Here is a 19,876-nt window from a genome sequence, read left to right as displayed (position 1 = left end):
GAGACTTTCCATTGCTATGGACAAGAAGTATCATCAGAGGGAAAATGGAAAGAAAAAGAGAAACTTAATTAAACAGTAATTATCTACAGCTTATTAACTGTATGAAACAATCTTTTCAAGTAATTTACATATTGACTATGAGAGAATGGACCAAGGCACTAACCAATCGTCAAGAGTCCAACAATATTCATTTGAAAGAACTCCCCTCAACAAGAAAAACAGGTGTCTACTGTGATCAGAAAATGCTTTTTAGATTTGAGTTCCTTTGTCCACAAGTACATTTGAGAACCTTTTCTGGGCACACACCTGAGAGTGAAAGTGAATTATCAATGACAGTCTTTTCAAAAAAAAAAAAAAAAGAGAGTCAGTGGTTTAACACTAATTTCTAATCAGATCCTACAGAAAGGAACAGCCCGCACGGCAGCTGTACTTTTCCCAGGGTTAATTACCTTTCACTGCTCTCTGCTAATGAGTCAGCTGTCCCTGTCAGCGCACAGCCCTGGTTCATCTGGAGGCCTCGCTGTTGGACAAACAGCTAGTGACAGTTCTATTTACATACGGGGGTGTTTGTTGTGCAAAGATTTCCAAAGGCTTAAAAAAAAAAATCCCTTCATTTTCATGTGTTTCCATGCCACAAATGTTCTTACAAATAAGTTTCTATTTGGTCAAGTCTTTTCTGCTCAGGCCACTGGCTTCACCACCAGAAGGTGGAAAACGCCAAGTCCTAGAAAGGGGCAAACTTCACAGCTTCAACAGAAAGCTTTGTCTTCCTGGTTCCTCAGCGTTGTAACAATGACCCCGTGGGGATGAGATGGGACTCAAAAGTTTACAACCTCCTTCCCTGGTAAAAAGCCTTTCTAAGAGACACATTCTGGAAAATTAAATTTGAGAGTAGAAAAAGAGAGACATAAAACATACCTTAGATTTATCTGTACAAGAAAAGTGAATTAGAAAATGGAGCTTTCAAAAAATAATTACTTGAAAACTACACTTTCACTTAAAATGTCTAGGTCACTGCGGGCTATATAGATATATATGTGTCTATATGCATGTGTTCCTGTGACCGTATATGTACATATATGTGTGTGTATTCATGCACACTTAAGCTTTATTGTCCAGTTTATAGCTCTGCTCCCTAGACCATGGTTCTGTTCTCCATCTCACAATGTAGACGCAGCGTGCCTTTACATATTTCTGAACATTGCGATGAGAGATTTACACATCTCTTCCCTCTTTTTATCCCAGAAGGAACTGACGGGGATCCACAAACAGTGAAGTGCCCACTGATCCCACTCAACAAAAAGGGGTATAGTTTGCAAGCCCTCTGCTAGAGGCAAGGCTTCATACAACCAAGAGATGATTGCAAAAGTTTTGGCAAAAAGATAGATGCTGAGAATTTCTTTAGCTAGTTGAGAAATGAAGACTGATACAAAGCATGGAGTTGTAAGTATAGGAATACCACATAAGTGCTTTCTGTTCTGACAAAGGACAGAAAAACTGGAAAGTGGAATGAAATCACTGGAATGAAGTGGTACAAATAATAACTGGGATTCAAGGTATATTATTTAAAATATACAAACCAGCTAGTATGAGGTTATATTTTTTTAAAAAAGAGAGCTAAAGAAGAGTAAAAACAGAAGCACTGATATATTGATGTAAAGTAAATACTAGAATAAAATTAACAACTTCTACCAAAAGAAACTAAAAATAGAAATCACACACTATAAAAGGCTAGGGTACATTTAACAAGTAACACTTTCTTGAAAATAATTAAGGTTTAAAGGTGGTATTTCATAGTGATTGTGTATTTTGTTAGCTGAGTGACCTACCAACTATCTTATAAAATAAGCAAAACACATGAACTTACTTTTCTCATGCTGTTACCTGTAAACATTTCTTTCTGTACCCTCACCTTCCCACTATTCCCTTAATATGAACAAGTTGAATTAGGCTGTTTAAATATATTGTAAGATATTACAGAAAAACCCAAACTAACTTTTTGGCCAAGTCAATATTTGGTGCAGTGAAAAAAAAAGTATCACTGATCCCACTCTGACAGCCTCTCAAATGTCCCCAAATGCTCTAACCTCAGGTAAGTGTCCTGCTCTGACCTCAGGTCAGTGGCTCAGGTTCTACTCCACATCAGGACCACCTGCTTCCGATACCCCAAACTCCTGCATTGCTAACAAGGGTCCAGGGGCTCCCGCTACTCCACGGACCACAGCTTGAACGGCAGTGTCAGAGCAGCAGTTCTCAGACCTCAGCCAGCACCACGGTCACCTGCAGGGTAGTCTAGGGTGGGCGTGAGCTTGGCCCTTCCCATCATGTTCCCAGGCAATGTAGGTGCTGATGGTCTGAGGACCACACTCAGAACTGTCGCCTTCAACGTTCGCTAACACAGGCTGTGAGGCAAGCCCATCCCACAGTCTAAATTCCCCACGCCCACACGGAGCAGAAGCATTCCCCACTCTGTTCTCAAGCAAATACTTCATGCTAGAAAAGAACAGATACAAAGTGAATGTTCTGGCCCCTCACTGGAGTACATTCTGAGAAGCACTTTATAGCTTATTGAACTTGATCTTCCCTTCAGATGAAGCCATTCATGTTGAGAAAGAAACAGTAATTATGCACTTCTTCGTTACAGGTGCCATTAACAAATGCAAGCTCAGAAATTACAGATCTAAGACTGCACCAGCACTGAAACTAGCCCAAAGCAAATAAAATAAGAGGATGAATTAATTAAAAATGATATCATAAAAATGAATTTCCATGTCAAGCAAGAATGCATTTTTCCTTGAGACAGTCAATGTTTTACCAGCCTTAGTAAATTTTCACTTATTCCTAAATGGCACAGCAAGTTTCTCAGAGACTATTGAAGGATTCAGGTTGCTGCTATGTTGAAGAACACATCATCCTGAAAACTTCTCAAAGGATGAAAACACCTTTTAGTCTAAAACTAAATAATCTATTTGCATTGCTGTCAGGATAAATACCTCAGTGATAAAGCTCTCACAAGGGTATATGCAGCATTGTTCATTGGAATACATATCCTAGAACTAGAAGTGTGAGAGCAGTTGGAAGTAAAATAAATTTATTTTATTTATTAAAAAAAATTTATTTTGTAGAAGAAAACATCACTGAAGAGATGGAGGATGATTCCCCAAACAGAAAGCGACACATGGAGCAGAAGTGAGGTGCTTCTGCAGGGATGTGCCCAGACAGGCGGAGAAGGCAACGGCAGTCCAATCCAGTACTCTTGCCTGGAGAATCCCATGGACGGAGGAGCCTGGTGGGCTGCAGTCCATGAGGTCGCTAAGAGTTGGACGCACTGAGTGACTTCACTTTCACTTTTCACTTTCATGCATTGGAGAAGGAAACGGCAGCCCACTCCAGTGTTCTTGCCTGGAGAATCCCGGGGATGGGGGAGGCCGTCTATGGGGTCCACATAGAGTCGGACACGACTGAAGCGACTTAGCAGCAGCAGCCCAGACAAGGAAAAACTATTTTGTGTCCTGAGCCATGAACTTATTAAACAATATTCCAGTAAAGCCGGGAGAATTATGGCTCAATGTAAGAAATCACAGTAAGCCAATGAGAACAATTTAAAAATTCTTTTTCAAATTCTTCTCCCATTTAGGTTGCCACAGAGTATTGAGCAGACTTCCCTGTGCTATACAGTGGGTCCTTGTTGTTTATACATTTTAAATATAACAGTGTGTACATGTCCATCCAAAACTCCCAATCTACCCCTCTCCACTTCCCCCTGGTTCCCATAAGTTCATTCACAAATGAGAACAATTTTAAAGGAATCTGTAGCCCTTCTGGAATTCTTGCCACCTCTTGTTTGGTCTTGCTATCCCCCTGAGATTTTAACAAAGCTATTCTAAAAGTACTAACCTCACCTAAATACGAGATAACATCACAAATAAGGAATCTGATTAATGTCAGTATAACCAACTTTCTCCATATAGAACAGCATTTTTAAATGAACACATTAACTCACTTACTCAACTCCTCACTAAGCACTTATTCTTCTAGAGAAAAAGGGGGAAGAATTCATATAAACAGGTGTACTCCTGGTGAGTGGAGAGGGGTGTGAGGTGTGTGCCCCTCTCACAGTACAAATGTCTGTGTTGCACAAACCAAAGAGGTGATGAAATGAAAGTCTTTGAGGAGATGGAGGTGCTGAGTTTACTTCTTAGTGCGTCAGGAGAACAACCTGAGGGTTCTGGGTTTGATGACTTCTCTCCTGCAGAAGCACAAACGTGAGCTACAGAGTCTGAGGAGAGGAGAGGAGAGGAGAGGAGAGGAGAATTATGTAGAGTTCTCCTCTACTGTCCTACGCATCCAGTTCGGCTGCGCACAGTGCTGTTACAGCCGAGACTGCTGTTGAGAGTCCAGATCTTAACCCACATCTCTGCTTGGGTGCCTTTTACGAGTTATAATGAATCAGACTCAATAAGAGCCTCTGGTCATTTGAACATCTGGTTTTCCAGAGAGACCAGGACAGCTCGCATCAGGCACTTCGTCCTGCGCTTATCCAATTCCAGAACCCTATTGGTTTCCACTAGTTTCTCTCAACCCCCACATTTCACTATCTGTAGGTGATTACTGAGGAAATTTGGCCTTAGTTTTCTGTCAGAGGTAACACACTACCTATTTTGGGAGGACATTAAATTTTTCCCAAAGAAGTGTGTATAAGAAGAAAATTCCTTAGACGAACTACAGAATCCGTCTTTTAAAAACTTAATTTATATACTGTGATTCCGAAGTGAACAACAAGAACACTCGTGAAATGAAGACTTGGCCTCCAGGAACCGCGATGGGTTTCCTCTCACATTCTAACTCCTCCTCCCAAGTGTGGTTCTGTGTTCCCACAGGAAGCCATGCCTACTCCAATCACAGCCCCTGATCCCATCATGTATCACCCTCAATATGCTCTTCACCACCCACCTATTGACGGCTCCCACAGGGCTGGGACAACCTTGTCTCTGCCTCCTCCAGAGTCCAGAAACCCAGTGAGAGTGCTGACTATTTGAAGACCGCTGACCAATTAATTATTAAGAAAACAGAGAACTGTGATCAGGGCACAGCCTCTCGGATATGAATTTTGAGAAAATAATATCTAAAGATAAAATATGAAAGTATCCTTTAAAATAATATCTAAAGATAAAATACGAAAGTACCCATAGCATGTAGCAAAAAGTTATGCAGGTGAAAATATACAGGGTAGATCAGCTTCTAAGACTAGTACATATGATGCTTAAAGTCAATTATTGTATTATTAATGTTATATCTGAAAAGTAGGGATGTACAAAATAACAATCTTATGAACAGTCTACTTGTGAACTAAGATCAACTTTATTAATTAAAAATAATTTGCAAGTTAAAATGTACCCAAAACATTATGCAATCTTGCTATTACCTTAATACATATAACTATTGATTTTAACTCCAAGTGGGGGTGTATTAAAATTTAAGGATTGTCATAGCCAATTCAATCATATGCTAAAAACAGAGGAGTGACTGGTGTGTTACAAATGCCTAAAGAAACTAAATTGGGCAGTTCTTAAGATACCATGAAATAAAATTGAGGCAATGGAAGAAATACGGCATTATTTATCATGAATATGCCAAGCAATAGGCTGACTCTAAATTAGGTAGAGGCAGGAGGGAATGGTGGAGGGTGCTGTAAGCAATCTGCAGGAAGCAAGAGGTAAACATAGAATCAGAGGGGGCTTTTAGCAATCACCATCTTCAGTCATACCTGGACACCAATTCATGCACTGGACTAGGCATCTCATGGTCATATTATCTTAGTTAAATCTCACAACAACCTAAGGGGGTTGACATCATTATTCCTATTTTAAGTTGAGCTAATGCTCAAGACCCTGTATGATGCCAAGGTTTCTCCTGCCGTGTAGCTGTGGCTAAAATGGCAGGTAGAGCTTGTATGTCTTTTGCTGAACAAATCCTGGAAAGACCCACAACTGAGTCAGAGCTCACAAAATGGGAATTTCTTTGCATCATTTATTGGAAACTGCCTGGAGAGAATGTTCATAAAGTCGGTGATGAGTGATAAGATTATGGAGACCATGAAATATGGTAAAAATCATAAAATCAGTCTGTGGGGAAAGACAGTGACAAATAACCTGGGAAATGCTCGTAGCTGAAGGGACACTCAAGCCCTAACCAAAGGTGGCAGGTGTAAAGTGGTGACACCAACCTGAATTTAGTTCTGTGATCTCAGGACTGCATTTAACCTCCCTAACGGATCTTCAGGGTCTTCAACTGTTAAAAATGTACCATAACAGAACCTCCCTCTAGAGCCCTGAAGACATTTGAGCTGTCACTCATAAAAGGCATGGCACACAGCAGAAATTCTGTAAAACTCCACGATCCCCACAGAGATCAATTTTCATGCAAAGCCCACAGGTAGTTGGTACCCGATTAAAAACCTCTCCTGGTCACAGTGAGGATATGTGTTGATGAAACTGATTAAATCTTTGTAAACTTAACAGCTCATTTTCCTTGTTAGTAGGAAAATTCATTAAGTATTCATTCAAAAATATTTGCTGACTTTTAAAATTTTATTTCTTTGTGCTAAATACTATTGTAAACGCTTCATTATATATTAATTCATTTTGCATAATGACTATACAAATCGATTATTAATTTTTCCTGTCTTTCAAATGAGGAGATTAAAACACAGAGAAGTTAAATACTTGCCCAGAGTCACCCAGCCCTTGAGAAGCAGCCCTGGGAACTGGACACCTGCTGAAAGGTACATGTGTTTAATCACAATAGCCTCTCATGGAGACAGAAATTATATTCTTGGGAGCCAAACCAAGAGAAAAGGAAGCAATGAATGTACAGTGCAATTTGAAGCAGTGATAAGTACTATGCAAAAGTACTCAAGAAGCTGGGGAGTCTTTTAAATTGAAGTAATTGTAATCTTTGCTCATTTAAAACAAAGTACAAGAACTGTGCCTGTGGTGAAAGCAGTTAGAGCTCTCTACCCAGAATATCTAAAAAAGATGACAACTCAATAATAGGAAGACGAGCTACTCACTGAAAATGGGTCAAGGACTTGAACATTTCTCCAAAGACGTACAAATAGCCAACAAGCACCTGAAAAGATGTTCAACGTCATTAGTCACTAAGGAAATACAAAACGAATCTATGATGAGATACCACTTCACATCCATTAGGATGACTATAATAAAAAAAAAACACAATAATAAGTGTTGGTCAGGAGGTGAAGAAATAAGATGTTCCTACACTGTTGGTGAGAATGTCAATGTTGGTGAGAAAGTCAAATGGTGCAGCTGCATTGGAAAACTGTCTGGCAGTACCTCAAATGGTTAAACATGGGGTTTCTATGTAATCCAGCAATTCAACCCTTAGGTACATACTCAGGAGAAATAAAAACATATGTGCACACTCACAAAAACTGTACATCAGTGTTCACAGAAGCATTGTTCATAAACAATGGAAATGAGGAGACAACCCACATGTTCATAAACTAATGAGTGGATAAATAAAACATGGTCTATCCAATCAATGGAATATTGTTCCACAGTATAAAGGAGTGAAGCACTGATAGATGATACAACATGGATGAACCTTGAAAATATTATACCGAGTGAGAGAAAAGTCACAAAAGACCATATGCAATGCTATTCCATTTAGATGAAATCTCCAGAGTAGGCTTAGCTATGAAAACACAAGCAGACAAGTGGTTGTCTGGGGCCTGGGGCAGAGGGAACGTGAGCATGATGGCTAAGGGATGCAGAGCCTCTTCTGGGGAAAGGGAAATGCTCTAAAACTGATGCGTAAATCTGAACATACTGACTATTGAACTGTAACATTAAATAAGTAAGTGGTTTGCTATGTGAATTATATCTCAACAAAGCTACTCGAAAAAATAGGCGGAGCCACACAGAGCATAGTGAGGAGTCTGCATTTTGTGTTAAGTGTGATAAAGATGACTTGGACAGCCGTGCACAGAGGCTGGAAGAGCAGCGGAAGTCTGGGAGAGCAGTGTCCAGGCTGTGGCAGTCACCTGGGTACCAGGAGGTAGACCTTGTCTGGGGTAGAGACGGGAAAGAGAAAAAGAGGCAAATGGCTAAAGGTCCATCTTCAGTGTAAATCAAGGAAAAGTACAAAAAGAAGACAGATACAGAACAGAAGTGGGTCTACAGCCTCCTGTGATCTAAGCCCACACCTCCCAGTGTCCTCACGAGTCCTCAGCGCAGAGGAGCCAATGCCTGCCCCTCCCGTTCACCTCCTCCTTCTCAGTCCCAGGGGACACACTCCGCTCCCCTCCCCTCACCACCTGCATCTTCCAGGACCGCTCAAAGCCCTTGCTCCTCTGGTTCTCTTCCGCCTTCTGAGTTTCGGTACCAACATCCTTGATACATAACATTTAGGAGTGAAGTAGAACATTTTGTTTTTAATATGATGTAAATGTAATAATAAAAACATATTAAAGGCACTTAGAGTTTAAAGCTATTCCACACAGAGTTGATACAGGACTTTGCTGCTTAATTTCACAGAAAACGTGGGGCTATTTACTTGGAATGGTCCCAAGGTCTCACCTTTCCATGTACAGAGACCCTGTTATCTGCATCCTCTCATCTGTCTCTTTTTCTCTCTGGTTTTAAAGAAGAGTGCTCCCTCCCAATTTTGGGCTCCACTACACGTGCTTCCTACCTGATCAAGTTTGTTTTTCATCCATATTTTGTTTCAGCCTTCTATAACCTCTGGTTCCTTCTCTTCAGTATATAAACATATTTCTCCTATATATATTGTTGACTCTGTTCTACGAACGTTTTAAAATTCCCAGAGGCTTTCTGTTCTCACCTTACTTTCCAGTACGACCCATGGTGACCTGGCTCCCAGTCCCTGAGTCAACCTGAGTGTCCATAGCTGAGATCACCAGTGTCTTCCTACTCAGTGTATCTCACGGAGCATTGTCAGTCCGTTTTCTGAGCAAGTTGTTTACACCCTTGTTTTCTACAAATTGGAGAAATTCTCAAATTTCTCCAGTTCTCTTCATTCCTCTTTCGTTGGCTCCTCTTTGCTACCTTTCCACACTGATCTTCCCCGGTGTTGCTAATTTTGATCCTCTTTGCACTCCGTACATTGTCCTCGAAAACCACATCCAAATGTCCCTCTCAGATCTTGCCCTTGTATCTCAGATCCATGGATCAACTGGATACTCAATATCACTGCCTGGTGTCTTGCATTTATCAGCTTTTCCTCTAAATAGCCTCCTTCTGAACCTCTTAACCTCGCTAATCACCCTCACTGTGGTCCCAGCCACAGGGCTGTCGCTTACAACTCCTGACCAGTTCTCAGCCCTGTGCTCTGGGCCTGCCTCCCGCACAGCACGGGCCCCGCTGGCCTGTGAATGTCAGCTTGCCCGTGTCGCCTGCTGTGGTATGGCATCTCACAGTCCTTGTGTCTATATCCAAAATGCTAGAGCACAGCAGACTCTCAATAAGCCGGTCAGCGGATGGACTCAAGGCTCTTTAAATGGCTCTTCAACAAAGTCTCCCCTGAGGCCACAGCTAAGCAAAAGCAGTCATTCTATTCTTTAGGCCGTAACCTTACCTTCTAGGGGAGAATGGAACCATCTAGGCCTGGTGGGTGCTCTGGGCCCACATACAGTAGGGACGAGTGGCAGAGTGGAGTGGCATGTGGCCACGAGGAAACCTCCCTATCACATGAACAATGACCCAGCCAAGGCTGCTGACTTCAACCACACCACTGTGCTCCACTCCAGCTCACAAAGTCCCCGAGGGCAGGTAACATGACTTACATCCATCGTCTAAACTCCTGGCAAATTCTAGTCACATCACTATTTCGTAGTCAACCGAGGGCCTGAATAAGAAGGAAATGGCACCCCACTCCAGTACTCTTGCCTAGAGAATCTTATGGACAGAGGAGCCTGGTGGGCTGCAGTTCATGGGGTCGCTAAGAGTCAGACACGACTGAGTGACTTCACTTTCACTTTTCACTTTCATGCATTGGAGAAGGAAATGGCAACCCACTCCAGTGTTCTTGCCTGGAGAATCCCAGGGACAGGGGAGCCTGGTAGGCTGCCGTCTATGGGGTCGCACAGAGTTGAACACGACTGAAGCGACTTAGCAGAAGCAGCAGTGCTGATATTTACATTTTTTACTTCACTGGGAAACTATAAAATACAAACACTATCTTAAATCATATCCAACAGGAACAAAGTGTTTTAATCATTTGTGAACTTGACGTGGTATCTACCTCGAAGAGTTCCACTGTGATCAAAACTCTTCATCCTTGGATTCTTTATTTCCAACAAACGCTTTTGCATCTTGCACAATGTTCACAGTTTCTGTGCTAGATAACTTCGATGTGATGATGTTCAGCACCAGAGCTAAAGCTAACACAGTTCTCAAAGTTTCTGCGCTAGATACTGAAAAATTATTTTAAATACAGCTTCTCTTCTAAAGGATTTTTGTCAAATCGCATTAACTTGACTCTTCTTACTCAGTATTATATTTTCAACATGGTATTTGCAAAAGATTAGACAATGTTTTTGGGTTAATCTTCTATAATAATTTAAGGAAACTGAGTATTATAATAGTAACTGCTTAAATAAGATCTAAAATGCAAAAATAAACACTATGATGAATCTACATGTAATTCATAATCCGTAATCGATGTCCCTTTTTCTTAAGCAAAGTGAAATCTTAACGAGTCCATAAAGAGAAAGGGAACACAGTGGCTGACTGTGTAACCCATGCTGCCTGAGGCCACAGTGTCCAGCAGGGTCAGCCAGGCTCTGCTCTGAAGCCCCGAGTTCTGGGCAGGCTCATCCATGTTCCCAGGGCACGGTCACCTCACTATGAAAGGGATGATGGCAGACCTCACTCATGGACTTTTCCTCTGGTTGTTCTTAGAATGAAAAGAATTCATAGGGGCAAAGGATTCAAAATAGCGGCCTGCATGAAGTCAGCACTGTGTTATCATAGTCAAAATAATTGTCTTCTGCTCAACATCAACATCCTCAGAGGAGGAATTTAACGATCGGGTGTTTCCAGGTGAGTGTGTGCTTTCGCTCACAGACTTAAGATTCTGCCTGTTTGGCTTAATGTGTAACTTTGATGTGCTAATGTTTATAGTTCTCAGAGCAGGCTACTTCAGATACCAGGTTATGGCCTGCTAAATATCTATGTATTAGGTATATCACGGAGAAGGCAATGGCACCCTACTCCAGTACTCTTGCCTGGAAAACCCCATGGACAGAGGAGCCTGGTAGGCTGGAGTCCATGGGGTCACTACTAGTCAGACACGACTGAGTGACTTCACTTTCACTTTTCACTTTCATGCACTGGAGAAGGAAATGGCAACCCACTGCAGTGTTCTTGCCTGGAGAATCCCAGGGACGGGGGAGCCTGGTGGGCTGCCGTCTATGGGGTCGCACAGAGTCGGACACGACTGAAGCGACTCAGCAGCAGCAGCAGGTATATTAAAATATGTGTCTGTGAACTATTTTTCAAATTTGGGGATGTTTTCATTTTTAAAAAGTTCATCGAGTTACAGAATTGAGGCAATGAAAAGGACCCACCACACCCAACCATGAATATGACAGATGTTATCAAAATAAAGCAAGTTGTTGGGTCAAGATCATTCAACAACTTAACGATATTTGACTGTGAGTAGAACCCAAAGTCCATGGGATCTGGTGTCACTTGACACTGTCGCTGACAATGTTTTTCCCCTAATCTCTGCGCCCAGAGACCACACAGCATAGAAAGAAATTAAGAGCATGGATTTGGGGAACACTTAGATTTGGGTTCAAGCCTCGATCCTGCTGCTGACCTCCAGGAAAGCCCCTGTATGGGTCTCAATATCATTTGTTTTATCCACAAAAAGGAGTACAGCGGGAAACATTACAAGTAATAAATAACATAATAAATCGCATAACAGAGGGGCTTAACACAGGGCTGGCACATCGGTCCTGTGTGTGCATCAGTGAAGGTCAAAGATGATCACTTTGCTATTACTTCACAGATACCATCCTTGTCACATATACAACGTTTGTACCAGAAGTTCTTTTCTATTGGCCAAACCTAAGAAATAGTCCTTGGGTCAGTGACTTAACAGGTGTGTGTGAGTATGTGTGAGTGTGGGGGAGCAGGAAGAAGGGAAATGCGTGTTTCCATCATTCGACAAAGCCAAGTCCTGGATCCCACAGTTGCTGGCGTCGCCCTCGGCTCACCTGCCGTCTTGCTGAGATACGGCCTAGATACCATCTCCAACCACAAAACCTGACTGCTGGAGTCTCCTGGTGCACCAGGTCCCGTTATGTAGAAACAGTCCCAAGGAAGTAAGGGAAGCAGGCATGGGACATCACCAAGCTTCAAATGTTCACGGGAGCAAAAAAGGGACCCCAGAAGATTCCTGCCATGCGAAGTCTACTCAGCACAAGATTTCCTACAAAAACACTTAGAAATTTGACCTTCAAACCAAAGGTCTGTATCAAAATGCACAAACTGTCCTACAATCTGAAATCGATGGCTGGGAAGTGATTCAGAATGTATTTCAGAAAAAATAAAACCAGTGGAATATTCTATTAGGTCAAAAAGTCTCAGTGAAATGCATTCCACTTACCTGTGAAAACCAATGTGAGGATTATTCAGAAAGGTTTTTTATTTGTTTTGTTTAGACTTAGAACCTGCCTTTCAGGAGTAAAATGGTAGAGCTTTAATCCTTAGGTAAAAAATTCCTAAATACATCATAGAACTAGGATAATCCTTCATGAAGTCAAAAGCAAAAAAAAGAAAATGGAAAAATGACTTCCTCTACCCTTAAAAATACCCTCTGCAGTACCCCACCTCTGTTCCTTCCCTTCCTCAGGCCTGACATTCTGTAGATGACCGCCCTTATTTGTCCCTACATGTTTTCCAAAATATAAAAGTGAAATAGAGTCCCAAGGGCACTGTACTTGAAAGGTTATGAGAGTTAGAGAATTTTAACCATGCCTGCCAAATCAGCAGATGGCTTGTGATTATAATTATATGCATCAATAAAACGAATAATCTTTACAAAATTTGAATTTCTACTAAAGTAAGGGATTTAGTAAGCAGATGCAACAGAATGCATTTTCTTTAACCCTTTTGGTAGACACTGGTATATTTCACACACAAAAAAGATCAAGGGCTGGATACATAATGGGTTGTGTACTCGAATCTCTGCCCCCTTTCTAGAGTAGTCATTTTGTCAGCCTCAATCTTTCCTTGATTTCATTTTCTTCATGAGCGTATTTCATCCTCACCCCTTTCTCGCCCTTCAGAATAGAAATGTTAAGACTAATTCCCTACCATTGTTTGTTATTTGAAAGAAGAAAATTTAAAAGAGGTAAATACCTTCATTCTAATTCATACCAAATATACTGTAGGAACAAAAGAGCGCACACTCATGCATCTTCCTAGCTGACGGTATTCCTCGACAAATTAGGTTTTCAGTAACAAAATTTCTCATTTATTGTTTTCTTATTCTCTTTAATCTACATGCCAGGAATGAAAATACTGTTTATTCTATTTAAATAATTAACCATTTCATTTCAGTCTGCTTCTGCATAACACTAAGTCGAGACAACTAAGTTTTGTCTCAAGCCAAGCGTGCATTCACTCATACAGAAACTGGACACAGGCAGGGCACGCCTGAAAAAAGCATGAGGCAAGGTTTACACAGTGGCCTTGTGTCATGCTTCCTTCATGGGAAAACTCAAAGTTTAGGAAATGAAACTGTCTTTGTTACTTTTAAATTTTGAAAAAGGTGGGGAAAGTGTACCATCTCCATTTGTAGACTTGTTTTGCAATGAAATCATGATGCCAACATTTTTCACAGAATACCAAGGGTAATTTTTTTCATCTTAATAGCATATCAATTAATACATATTTTACTCTGACAAACCATCAGTATTTAGGAATATTTGGAGAACATAAACTGTGTCAAGTACCTCTGTTCCTTCATATTTATACTGTGTAAGTCAAATAAATTAAAATATTGTATTTTAAAAGCTATTATACTTTTGTAGTTAATACTACTTAGTATAAATAAGTCACTAATAAGACTTTGGATGCATTCACATTTTTGAGAGTACCTGTAGACACAAGGTACACAAGATCAGAAATTCTTCTTAGCAACAAAATTCTAAGTTGTAATTTAAATATACAGGTCAAACCCTAGCAGAACAAGTATTTCTACAATTCAATCTGAAGACTTAAATCAAAAAAGTAACAAATTTGTACCTGAAAGCTTATCAACTTGATACTACACTTAGAGTTCACTAGAATGAAATTTTAAAATATTTAGCAGTCAACTAGGTTCAAGTTTCTTTAGTTAATGGAATAAAATATTTTCCAATCATAAAGTCCCTGAAGAAGAAAAATTTTTTACCAAATCAAAGTATCAATTATAAGAAATAATCTAAAAAAAAAAAAGAAATAATCTACACAGAAACCTTATGAAATAAATCCCAAAGGGACAAAACATAAAGATACTAAGTTTAAAAAAAATGAGGAGTAATCCTAACAGTAGATAAAGACCTTTGCTTTCATTAAGTACTTAACTTAGGGAATGAAATACGGAATTTCATTTCAAATTCTTTTCTGAAATGAAATGAAATTCAGGATTTCTGCTTATAGGAGATTGAAGTTCAAATGTAATGAAATTTTAATATACATTTAATTGCTATTAATAAAACTATGCATAAGAAGCCCATCAAATCACATATATCAATATACATTTGATATTTTTAACTTGTTTACCTTAGACTTGGTATGAGCACACGGCCACGTAAAATGGACTTTTCACAATCTTTCAAGGAATCTCACAAAATTGAGGGCTCTGAAAGTGAAAACATGAGAAAGAGTTCTGTACTGGTAAGGCAAGCATGAAGGGGTCTTCATGTGATATTGTCAGGTCCACCTACTGGTTTAAGCTCCAGGGGAAAGTTAAGGCAGGAAAAGCTTTTAAATACTTATATCACCTTACTTAATTTTAACAGAAGTTATGACAAGAGCAAGATTTATCCCCCCACCCCCTATCCAACAGACCAAGAAACCGAGGCCCAGGAAAGCTAAATAACTCTCCAGGAACACAGATCTAGGCAGTGGAAGAACCAGGTTTCAAACACATGAACCTGGGAAGAGAGTAGAGCAGGTCCTCGGGTTACTCTGTGCCACTCACATGGGGCTCAAACGGCCTCATGTCCAGCAAGCAGGTCATAGTTCTTTCCCTTAGGACTGGAAATGAGCCCCCTGCACTACCCACAGCAAGCCACACCATCCTTACTTATAACACTTCTCTCTCAAATCAATCTGAACAAAAGTTCAATAACAAAGTTTCCTTCTATCAGCAGAAATGAAGTTCCTCTCTCTTTTTTTGAAGAATAAAGTTAAACAGCAGGTAGAAGCATTTTCTTCGTGTATTTTCATAGTTAGATTTTTTAAAACATCTCTTAAATTCAGGATCAATCCTGATGCAAACAAGTTCCCATAAAGCAAAAGTAATGACCCAGGCCCTCTGGTCTCAATTGCAACGCAGCCCGATTTTGCTTGGAAGAGTGACAACTATATTTCTGTGGAAGCAATCCCACTCGGTTTTATCCACAGTGATGCGAGTATCACACTTGGGCCCGCTTGCCCAACCTTATCTGCACTGAGGAGGAGAGGAGTCAGACATGTACAGCCATCCGAAAGGACTGTGTGTTTTCTGAACGTCTCATTCCTGTGTTAACATGATGAACACAAGCAACCACAGAAAAAAAAATAAACTATACCACATGAGATTCAAATTTAAAATGTTCAGTACAAGAAGAGAACCTCATGGATCTACGCTGTCCAAAAGACTGACTGCCTAACTTGCATTACTCTGCCTTAAACTAGAATTGTTAGTGGTAATTGTAGCCACTTTCAGACTGCCTGGGCTCTCCACAATTTCTACCCCATTAAAGGCCTGGTGATGAGATGCCATATTCCAAATATCTGAATTGAGTAAAATCAAAGTAACTCTTTCTTACTTGAAACTGTTATAAGACACTGTTAGATACTTTCTTCACAAAATCTATTTCCTTCTAAATTTTGGTTACTATAAAAATAATACTTAGAGTTCATAATACATAGTATATATTATATACTGTCCACATATAGTCTTAAATGACTCATAAAGAAAATGAATGCTGGGAACACACTGGAAAGAGGAAAGTACTTCAAGACACAAAAAAAGTATGTGACCTCTGGGTCAGTGAGATCCCATTCTAAACTTCTATTATGAATCTCCCATGAATACTAATAGTGAGCAATCACTCTATATCCTAATATTTCCATATTCTTATATAAATCAAAATGTTTCAGGGCAAGTAATGCAAGTTTAGAAACCAGTTTCTGTGTAACACGGAGAGTTTTAATTCATGAACAGATGACATGCTATTCTAATATTAAATGACAATGTCTTCAAAAATTGAATCCTGACAATATTATGAATCCAACTATTTTAAAACATCGCACTTAATAATACTTTTTAAAATGTTTTCAATGAGAGTATCAGGGTTTATTAAACCATTGACAATCCACTTATCTGACCGTCCTTAGAATAAAATACTGAATTTACCTGAATGCCGTGTAACAACGTCATTCTCTCTTGAACTAAACAGCCTCTGAGTACACACATCTAAGGCAGACAGACATTTCAGCAGGGCAGATAAGACTTTCCGGCAACTTCCTGTTGCCATATTTCTCTAAAAGGATCCTGCAATGTTAGAGCTCAATACTAACTGCATTTTTCAAGGGATACAGTACCCCCGTGCTGCTCAGTGTCAGAGAGCTTAGATTTTTCTCCCCAAGTACAGCAAGCAAATAACCACTAATCCTATTCAACATTACAAAATCACAGCAATGATTTTATTTGCAGATTCAAGAGAAGTGGAATGCACACACACACACACACACACACACACACACACACAGCAGCTTTCATCTCCTTGTTCTGTTGTGTACGATTGATTGATTGATTTTTAAGATACTGATCAAGGAAATGGTTATCTCACACATGTAAATACATTCTAGCGGAAGGGACAATTTCATATTGACAAGAAACAACTTCACTGCCCCCATTCACACCCCGGTTTCCGTCCTCCCTGAAAAGCAGCAGGACTAACTGAAATCAAAGTTACCTCATGCATCTGAAAGTTTCTCAAACCTTCACACACACCTGAACAGCCGTCCCTCGCAAAAGCCCCCTTCCTCCAGCCAACAGCCTGCCTTTCCAATTCAAGTCCCCTTGCATTCTGGAGGGCACTCGACTTTGAAATGTAAAAACTTTTATGAAATGGCAAAAACGAAACGAGCAGAATGGCCACAGAAGAGCTTTGATCACTGAAGCAACATTTCCAGAAGTGATAGCAAAACCCCTTCATTCTGACCTACTTGTCGAGAATCGGACTTGCCTCGCCACGGTTAGGCTAAGATTTGTTCAACTTCTCCCTGGGGTTTAATTGCCAGACTGACTTACCCGCACCTCCTGCCTTTGTTCTGCTCTCATGCTGACACCAGGGAAGCAGTGATGTAGAATAAAGCAGGGGTGGGCCAGGGTAGTCCAGTGTTTGTGTCGTTGTGTGGTGTGCAGGGACACTCTGTGATACTCTAGTGAGCTGCTAAGCTTTTTTTGTGGGCTTTGTGTCATTTACTTAACGACCAATCTCATTAGCTGCCAGGGTACAATGGGCTGATGCATTTTCTATGTACATACTCTACACAGTGACCCTCAAGGTTGCCGAAGGTCTATTTAATCAGTCAAATGCTGAATATATTTGCAGTAAATCACAAAAAAAAAAAAAAGAGAGAGAGAGAGAGAGAGACTCCAGAGGTATACTGCAGTCTCACTGTTTTAAGGGTGGTTACTCGCAGGTAATAAAATGCATGCATATTTAGCCAAAACAAGGGTAGGGCAGGCATAGATGAATTCTCTGGTTGGAATGGGGGACCTTAATTTAAAGAAAAAAAGAACTTTCAGCATCAAAGATATTTTCTCTGAGCAAGGACCCCAGATTTGAAATTTAATTTCTGCCTTCACTTAATCACATTAGCAGAATCCAAAAGCACTGTTCCCTTTCACAGTTTCTCCGGACCCTCGTGTCACCCCACCCCAGTTCTACCGCCCGCCCCCGCCACCAGCCCGAGCAGCCTCAGGACTGGCAAAGTTGCCTTTCTGCCCTCTTTCCGTGACAAGGTAGAAACCCTTCTAACTCCTCTGAAAAATGAAATGCTGACAGCACGGTGAATGACGACAGCTGTCCATAAGTATCAGGGAGAGCTCCATTGTCCAGCCAGTCCCTGGATAAAACGAATACTTTACAGCAGAGGCTGTTCAGCTTGGCCACAGAGTGTGGGGAGAAGCGGAGGAGGTCACTGGAGATTTCGCACACTAATTTAATCTGGGAAAAGGCAGGCTCTGCCTCTCCCCTGAACAGACTGGCAGCAGTCTGGGCGCCCACAGAACTATCTCCTTCTGCCTGTGCTCTATTTATTCCTTATCTCTGTTTACCAACCGCTAGGTCCCTTTCATTCACACCATGAGGCCGTTTTTCCTACTATCAGTCAGCAGCTGACACTGTGGAAGAGCCTCAAAGGCAAAAAAAAAAAAAAAAAAAAAAGGCAAAAAAAAAAAAAAGATCAAAACTAAACCAAAGCTGTATAAACAATGCAACAGTACAAGTAAATGCATAAACCCTGATTCTTAACCCAACCCACAGGGTGCAAACAGAACCTTTAGAGCAAATCCAACAAACCCACCACAGTGAGCTATGGCCACAGAGAAAGAATAGTCAAAAACCATTCATGAAATCACCATCCAAAATGAGAGGCTCAAATGGATGCTGATTCTGAAGCAGGTCAGGAGCATCCTTATCTCTATGGTGATCAATTCACTGTCACCCAGGACATATTTACCTCTCCTGGGAAGGTGAGCGCCACACTTCTGAATGAAAACTCGCTCCCATTAAAATGCCAGCAGATGGGAAAAAGACCCACCAATATGATTATGATTATCAGTTAAAGGGAATTCAAACACATTAACTTTTTCAATACCTCACCATGTTAGTTAAATTTAAACAGTTCAAGAAACTGAGCATCAAACCTCTATCATTTTTATATAAAGATACTAAAAGTTCCGTGCCATGCAGTCAACTGAATCTTTTTTCCATGTCCTACGTCAGCATGATTAACAGAGAAGAGATGCTGGGAAAAGACAACTTCAAGTACAAGTTTTTATCTTTGAAGTCCTTTGCAGCCTGTGAGTAAAAACAGAGGCTGGAGCAACTGGTTTGAAGTGTAGAAAGAGGAGAAAACAAAACAAGTGTCATTTTGAATCTTGTAACTTTTGAGTAAATATGAATTCTGAATCTGAAGGATGCCTACATGAATCTTAAGGACTAAGGAAGTTTGAATATTTTGACAAATGGGAGGATGTCAATTAATATAGGTAGTTCATTGGAATGATTCAGAATATATATGATTTAGAGAATAAATAGGTATTACTATAAGCACAGACACACACTGCTATCCATGTATACACACACAAAAAATGAGAACATGTATAATTTCTAATGTTCCCTAGATTTAAAAAAAATGTGACTCACATTAAATTTCCCCAAGTTTTTCATTTTTATCATTGAAATGATTGGGAATGATTGGTTATTCTCATAAAAATCAACACCGTATTGACTCCATCACTAAGACCTTTACCAAAAAAGGGAAGACAAAATGTGGCTCATTATCTTGGATGATCAATTGGACCAGATTTCAGTTTGTGTTTTCACCTCTATGCA

General features: G+C 40.4%; 1 long non-coding RNA gene across 1 annotated transcript in view; it reads right to left on the bottom strand.

The window, feature by feature from the left end:
- LOC106502847 overlaps nt 1-19,876 on the bottom strand; it is a 29,696-nt gene that overhangs the window by 7,086 nt on the left and 2,734 nt on the right. The window contains exon 3 of the long non-coding RNA XR_001296500.2: nt 14,820-14,898. This is a non-coding gene — a long non-coding RNA (uncharacterized LOC106502847). The remainder of the gene's footprint in view (nt 1-14,819; nt 14,899-19,876) is intronic.

This window comes from Capra hircus, chromosome 14 (assembly GCF_001704415.2).
Source record: "Capra hircus breed San Clemente chromosome 14, ASM170441v1, whole genome shotgun sequence".
In the NCBI taxonomy this organism is placed as follows: Eukaryota; Metazoa; Chordata; class Mammalia; order Artiodactyla; family Bovidae; genus Capra; species Capra hircus.
This window is presented reverse-complemented; position numbering and strand designations above follow the sequence as displayed.